Genomic DNA, 8,036 nt, shown 5'->3' with positions numbered 1-8,036 from the left:
GGATTTTTGTTGCTTCATGTTGTAATCACTTCGCAAATCCTTGGTATATGGATTCAGAAATTAAAATTAAAATTAAGATTTATTTACAAAGATGTTTTGCCCAACTGCAATTGTAATACTGGAAAAATTAGAAAGAGTAAAAATGTTAAACAATAGAAGAATAATGAAAATAAATGATGTTATATAGCCACCCAAAATGATAATTAATTTGAAGACCAATTAATGACACTAGAAAATGCTAAAAATATAATAGTGAGTGGGGAAAAGGATATAAAATTATAATAATAGAAATAACTTCAATTAATTAAAACTTTACATATATAGAACAGTTATCTATGTTCTTTAAAAATGCCATTGTCATGAAAGAGAAAGACCAAGGAACTGTTGCAGATGAAAGGAAATCAGAGCTATGACAAGAAAAGACAATGTATGATCCTGGATTGGACCTTGGAGTAGGAAAACAAAATAGTTAGGAAGGACATTCTTTTTTTTCTTTTTAAAAGATATTTTTTAATGATTTTTTAGAGAGAGAGAAACATTGATCGGCTGCCTTCTGCATACCTCCCACTGGGAATCGAGCTCACAACCCAGGTGCAACTCAGGCATGTGCCCAGATGAGGAATTGAACCGGTTGGAGATCTCTCAGTGGATGGGACAATGCTCAACCAACTAAGCCACACTGTCCTGGGCTAGAAAGTATATTCTTGAGAGAACTAGAAAAATTTGAATATGTACTATGGTTAGGTATATATATGGAAGGGAGGGAGGAAGGGAAGAGGGAAGGGGGAGGAGAGAAAGAGAGAGAGAGAGAGAGAGAGAGAGAGCGAGCTCAAAGCATAGGGAAGAAATTTAATTGTACTGTTCTTATGACTCTTCTATAAGTTGGAAATCATTTCAAAATAGAGTTAAAACTGTACAGAAAAAAACTGCGAGAAAAGAAAAATTTTGTTTTGTTTTGAGTTAATGTTGAATGATATAACAAATGTTGATTTTGATGTTTATTTTTCATTTTTTACAATGAGTATGCATTATTATTATAGCTGCACAAATTTTTTAAATCACTTAAAGGTACTTTGAAGTACATAATCCACAACTCATTAATCTCTCAAATTACCTATTTTGATGTCCCGTATTTATAGAGATCTTATAAACCTCCAAGATAAATTATTTTTAACATTTTATTAAATGATCATTATAAAATAAATTAGAACAGTGATTTTCAACTGGTGTGCTTCAAGAATGCCGGGGTCCAACCGCAGCAGGGCCAGGGGTCCCCAAAGGTGTGGACGGAGTCGGCGAAGAGGGAAGCCTTCAGGTGATCAACAGCCTTGCCAGGATCTCTAGCCACAATCTCCAGCCAAGTTCTGTGTCCTGTTCTCTTGCTAGGTTCTCCAGCCACGTTGTAGTTAAAGTGATTAATTTCCCGCCTGGCACTTAGTTAAGAGATTTTATTCCCTCCCTAACTTCAGGGGAAAATCCCTACCTGGGAAAACAACCTTTCTCGGAGAGGTGACCTTGGTTAAAACACAGTGCCAAGAAGGTGAGCAAACATATTAAGAACAGTATGCCATATATGCCAGGTCCCTTGAAACAGCAAGGATGGACCGGCTCCCGGCACAAGAACTTTTAAAACATGCAATAACTCTTTAGTCAGGGGCACTGACTTCTTTCTCCCTAGATTGCCAAATAAAAAAATGACAACAAACAACATATTGCTGTCTGGTGTGCATGCCCTATCTTGAACCATAAATATATAAATTATATAAAAAAAAGTTGCACCTTACTGGTCGCGTCGCATAATAAGGTTGTCTCTGATTGGTTAATTCATGGTAACAGAAATCTTTATATACAAGAATAGGCTCCTGATTTTTTAAAAAGTCACTTTGGAACAAGAAGGAATAGATAATTACTATTATGTTGTTTTATTCCTGTTTTTCTTCTTTTTTTTTAATCAATCAAAATCATACCTATTTTTTTTGTCAGACTGACAAAAATATATTTTTTGGTGTGCCACAGGATTTTAGTAATTAGTTTATATGTGCCATGAGATAAAAAACAGTTAAAAACCACTGAATTAAAGACTAAATACAATTTTAGTTCCTTTCCTAAGATTTAGAGGTACCATAGGTACGTAATCAAATCAGTTTGTCCATCTACCCTTCTACTTTTCTACCTTTTTATTGAAGACATTCTATTATCTTATAGGTAATTTTTAAAGGCTTTAACTTGAAATTGATCTAGTTCTGAGCAACCTTTCTCACATTACCTACTACACAGAGAGTTATAGGGAATTTGATAATGAAATCAGTGACAACTTAGGGGTATTTACCCGATTGTTAAAAGAAAAAAGGAAAATAAATGAAAATCCTGAGCTTAGCTCATATATATCTGAGAGTACCTAAACAAACAGAGGTGAGAATATTTCTAGAAAAGGCCTTCCCATGCACTTGCTGCACAGTAAATTAACACATTAAAATCACATTTTTAAACACAACCCAGTCTCATAATTCTTCCACTTCCATCTGTTATTTAAAAAATAGCACCAAGTACCATTTAGTTTTGATAACACTGCTTAGGTTTCCATCTTTTTTACCCATTTTGTAGCTGTCTAAATGTCCCCAACAATAAGAAAAAGTTTTGTTAATTTTGTGGTATTCCTTGTGGTACTTTTCTGGGTTTCATATAAGAAATATAAACACTGACTTCAGCATAAAAAATATGAAGTTTACTTATGAAGTAAATGGAGTTCTCAATTAAGAATATCCCTCCTAGAAGAGGTAGGAACAGAAGAGGTCATTTCTGAATTAATACTATGCTGAGAGAAAGAGAATGTATATTTCCTCATGTTGTAAGGAATTAATTTTCTAAAAACTATCAATCCAAGTTGGCTTGGTGCTGTAATAAAATAATTCTAATTATCAAATTAAAAATTATATCTTAATTTGAATAAATAACTATGATTATTATCCACTCTATTAACCAATGTCTCCATGTTTAATAATGTTGTTCAGGTCAATTACTGAAATCATACATTGCTCCAATATTAATTATTCATTATAGCTCAAAAGGAATAGTACTTTAGCAATAAAACTAGAATGGGAACACCATATATAGTTGGCCTTGAAAATAACACAAATCCTATGAGCAGTCATATTGCTAGATGAACATTAGAATACCCTTGCAAGAATAAGGGATTAAAAATAAATTTTGATCAGCTCTTGAATACAGAAAAAAGAGATAGATTTAAGTCTTCTGTTTCTTAGGTAGCAAAATTTGATAATAGGGAGCTCAAGTCCCTTGGTCTTCCTTCTCTACACTATGTATTGAAACCAGAGAGGAAGAAGGCTGAGAAAATGCTTTTGGTAGAAACCAAAGTCCTTGGGTTTATTAAATTAGTACAAGGTTATCATAAAATCGAGGCCCTTTATTCACATTAGCTGGGATACCCAGTCTGGATCTGAACTCCATATGTGAAAACACATTAGAGATTCCTATTCTGGAAAAAATTGAGAGGAAAGAGACTGTGATAAGTAACTGACTATATAAAAGCACAGTTAACATTCTTAGCAACTTTCGAATACCTAGTGCAGAGCACCGTGCCTGACAACATATATGTACTATAAATAAACTGTCAAATTAAAGGACATTAAATCTCTAAGACAGTACCTTAAACTAAAAGGAAAAAGCTAAAATAAAATTTCAGTTATATTCTTTTTAAAAAATCTATCACCCAATAATTTTGTTTTTATATTGACTAGTTTACCAAAGCACACAATTTGGGTATTATGAAAATTGTGAAGAACATTTATTCTTTTATATTTATGTCTGTGCTCAAGATCATATAGATTCTATTTTACTTGCTTTGCATTATAACAGAGAAAAGTAAATAAAAATTGGAGTATCATATCACTGCCTTGTTTTTATATAGCCTTTGTGTTTCTGAAATCATATTCACATATTTTACTTAATACTGACAAACCAGAGTATGCCTATTACCACTTTTCAGATGAGAAAATTTAGGGCTAGACAAGTTAAATGGACTTGTCATTGCCACACAGCTTAATTGGCTAACAGATCAGAGGTCCCATGACTTTAATAACCATATCATACTAAAGAGTACTACGTCTAGCATACAGACAAAGCATTAATATGCATCTATGCTATTAACTCTAAGAGGCTGAGTGGAAATGATAAAAATTTGGAAATCTATTGTCCATAGTTGAAACCAGGACCAATGTAGATGAATAAGCCCCGGATGCCATACTTCATGATATTCTCCAAACTCAGGAAAGGTGATAACTGGAAACAACTTAAATGTCCATATACAAGAGAGTGATTGAATAAACTATATTACATTCACACAATGGGGTACAATGTAGATATTAAAAAAATGAAGATTTTGATGAGCTTTTGTGGAATGATTTCCAAGATATACTTAAGAAGAAAAAAAACCTAAGGTGCAAACAGAATCTATAGTGCCACAGTTCATGTTACAAAGAAGGGGATATACGATATACAGCTTGCTGCTAATTTGTGCTAATGAAAATAAAGGAATGTGAGCCAGAGCCAGCTCTTCCTTGAAGAGAATTCCAGTTAATAAACACAGCAGAAATTATGGAAATAGGAAAATCACCATTTGGCAAATACCACATTAATTATTGGAGGCAAGAATCATCAATAGATGCTAAAAGTATGGGTAACAATATAATGGAAGAACAAAATTATTACATTCCCTTGTATTTCCCCACAGGATACTTATTAATTAAATTACAAAGGAAAAGATGGTACCTTTAAAGTGCACGAACTGGGTCAACATCTCAACCCAGTGATCAAAGTTAATAATATCACCAGTAACTTGAAATCTTGATATATGAAGAAAGACACAACAGATTTTATAAATATTCCTGCCAACACAACATTAATTATGAGGAAATATCAGTCAATTCTACCTTGAAGGACATTCTACAAAATAACTGACCAGTACTCTTCAAAGTGTCTAATCATAAAAGACACAGAAAAACTGAGGAATTATTCCTGATTAAAGAAACTAAGGCAGAAGGATAACTGCATTGGATCTGGATCAGAAAAAGAACATTAGGAGTTTTCCAAATGTCGACATTTTATATAACTATTGTAGAATCAACAAAGCTAAGAAATTACTTATTGATAAACACTATTAACTAATCTACAGAACCTACATAAATTTTGCCAATTTTCCTCCTAATGTCAAAGATGAAAAGCACAGAAAAAAGTTGAGCTGAGTCAAAAAACAGATTTTCTAAATATAGACCGAAGCTCCTTCCAGGATCATGTAAATGTACAGGTTTTAGTCGAATTCATAAAATAATTTCAATATTAAGAACATTTTTAAGTGCATTAAAGAACTTCAAATATTAACTCATTACTTTTATATCATGTCAGACTAGACAAATTATACTAAAATAGTCACAAATTTGTAGCACAGTAACTGAAACAATCAAATAAATAAAAAGATTAATTGAAATACTGAATAATGTGAAAAGGCATTATTGCATAACACAGGATTATCTCCCTAGCAATTTAAACCATTTCAAATTATAGGGCTTTTTAGCAATCATGGTTGGTAATTTGGGGATGATTTAAAAACCTTTCCTCTTTAGAGAGGCAATGTAGTTGGTAAGGGGGGGGCATGAAGGGAGTAAGAGAGAAAGGGTATGTTGGTGAGGATCAGAAGAGAAAAAGAGGGCAAGAGAGAGAGTTAAGTAGAAAGTAAGGGAGATGCAAAGCACATAGTTAAAGAGCCTTTGGCTCAGAATCCTTCCCGCAGCACATCTTTACAAATTGCACTGACTTTACAAGCTTCCCTAGTGCTACAGTGAATCACTCTCTCTCAATCTCTCTCAATCTCCCCCCACTCTCTCTCTGTCTCTGTCTCTCTCAATAAGTAAAGTATATCAGAAAGATCCTAAGAAGAAAGTTGAATCCAGGAGGTAAGCAGCAATCCAATGATGCCATTGACCCGAAATAAGTGAAATTTCGTTATCCTCAGCAGATAATACAAATATGCCAGAATTTTATAAGAGTGCCATAGTTTTTATTTTTATTTCTTTGGAGGGGTTATGTATCATCTCTGAAAACAGATCTGTATTATAGACTTCTCTTACTGCTTATAGCAAAGAAAGAGAAAATGGAAAGGATTATATGAACAGTATCAGGAAGGTGATGTCCATTTTTCAATGAAAGAAACAAGGCACTTTTTAAAAAAGAGGAATTACCATTTTAGATAGAGCCCTATCCCCCACATTCACGTTGGGAATATCTTGATACTGTTATCGGTAGGGAACTCTCCTCGCCACCATAGGTTGCTGGTGGGAGTGGGCATCTTGTGATGTCCTGAGAAAAAGAATTTTGACACTTGCACAGGAGGATGAGATATCGTAGAAAGCTTTATTTCTATGGAATTAAATCCGAGTTCCCAAGGTCCCATTTCCCTCTGTCCACCATGGAAGAAGTGTAGCTGTGATTTCAATAAGACTAGAATTAAAGTTATTGTCCAGAATTTTTGCTCCATGTCGGGGCACAGTCCAACCCAGTATCAGGCTAGTTTAGTTTGTGTTCCCAGTCTTAGTCCATCAGTCCATTGTTGGTGGTGTCCACGAAGCAGCTTACATTGCCCACCCCCTCTGAACAATGATCTCTGTTCCAAGGTTTGACTGACAGGCAACTTCCTTTACCCCAACTTCACTGCCCAACCGCCCATCTCCCCTTTGTTCAGTCCCTTCCCCTAGTAATCTGCAGGGAATGGAGCTGGGGAGTATGGAATTGCAGCTTCCTGTTGAAGCTGCCCAAATGACCATGCTTATGTCTGGCCTCCTCTTTTGCCCCTTTCCTATTATTAATAGCTAGAGGCCTGGTGCATGAAATTTGTGCACCAGGAGGGTGGGGGTAGGGGCGGTCCCTCAGCCCAGCCTGTACCCTCTCGCAGTCCAGGACCGCTCGCTCTGTACTGTCCGCCTGCTTGCTGCTCCTTACCGCTCGGCTTGCTGCTCCTTAGTGCTGCCGCGGAGACGGGAGAAGCTTTTTTTGTTCCGCTTTAATGGTCGCTTAGACTTTTATTATATAGACTAGAGGCCCAGTGCATGAAAATTGTGCACTGGGGGAGCGGGGGTTTGAGGGGGAGACCCTCAGCCTGACCTGCGCCCTCTCCAATCCGGGAGTTTCTGTCGGTCTTTGCAATCATATGAGCGAATTGTCTGAGACCCCCAATCCAGTTTGGATTGTTGCTCACAGAAAAATAAAGGCTTTTTTTTTTTTTCTCTTTGCTACATTGGTAGAGATTTCCTGGAAGTTTTAGGATATCTTCCCTTTAATTTTTCCTAGACACTCTGATTTTACTTATGTCTCTCACCTTTGCATTCCCTCCATCCCCAACTGCAACAGTAACTTGCTCCAGGCTCACTTGTGTCTAGGAGATCCGTCTGCCACCAGAACTACGATTCGCAGAATTCCTGGTGCTCCCTGCACTCTGGGCTTCTGCTTCTGGTCCTGGGGCTCCCACCAAAACTACTAACCCCAGAATTCCTGGTGTTCCCCACGCTCTGGGTTTTCCCCGACTGAGGGAGCCACATCCCCACAAGCTGCCGGCTCTCCCACTCTGCTCTGTGTATGCAAATTACCCGCCATCTTTGTTGGGTTAATTTGCATACTCACTCCTCATTGGCTGGTGGGTGTGACTGGTGGGCATGGCTTGAGCGTAGTGGAGGGATGGTATTTGCCTGTTTCTCTTTTATTATATAGGCCCAGTGCACGAAAATTGTGCACTGGGGGGGGAGTCCCTCGCTCAGCCTGCACCCTCTCCAATCTGGGACCCCTTGGTCAATGTCTGATCGGGCCTAAACCGGCCGTCAGACATCCCTAACAATCCGGGACTGCTGTCTCCTAACTGCTCGATTGCCTGCCTGCCTGATTGCCCCTAACCACTTCTGCCTGCCAGCCTGATCACCCCTTAACCGCTGCCCTGACGGCCTGATCACCCCTAACTACCCTCCCCTGCCGGC

The 8,036-nt window shown here is 37.2% G+C and overlaps 1 long non-coding RNA gene across 1 annotated transcript in view; it reads right to left on the bottom strand.

The window, feature by feature from the left end:
• Positions 1-4,894, bottom strand: part of LOC107182687 — a 6,003-nt gene extending 1,109 nt beyond the window's left edge. Inside the window, exons 1-2 of the long non-coding RNA XR_001513401.1 lie at positions 4,789-4,894; positions 1,785-1,881 (exon numbers count right to left, since the gene is read on the bottom strand). This is a non-coding gene — a long non-coding RNA (uncharacterized LOC107182687). The remainder of the gene's footprint in view (positions 1-1,784; positions 1,882-4,788) is intronic.
• Positions 4,895-8,036: the final 3,142 nt, after the last annotated feature.

This window comes from Myotis davidii, unplaced genomic scaffold (genome assembly GCF_000327345.1).
Source record: "Myotis davidii unplaced genomic scaffold, ASM32734v1 scaffold134, whole genome shotgun sequence".
NCBI lineage: Eukaryota > Metazoa > Chordata > Mammalia > Chiroptera > Vespertilionidae > Myotis > Myotis davidii.
This window is presented reverse-complemented; position numbering and strand designations above follow the sequence as displayed.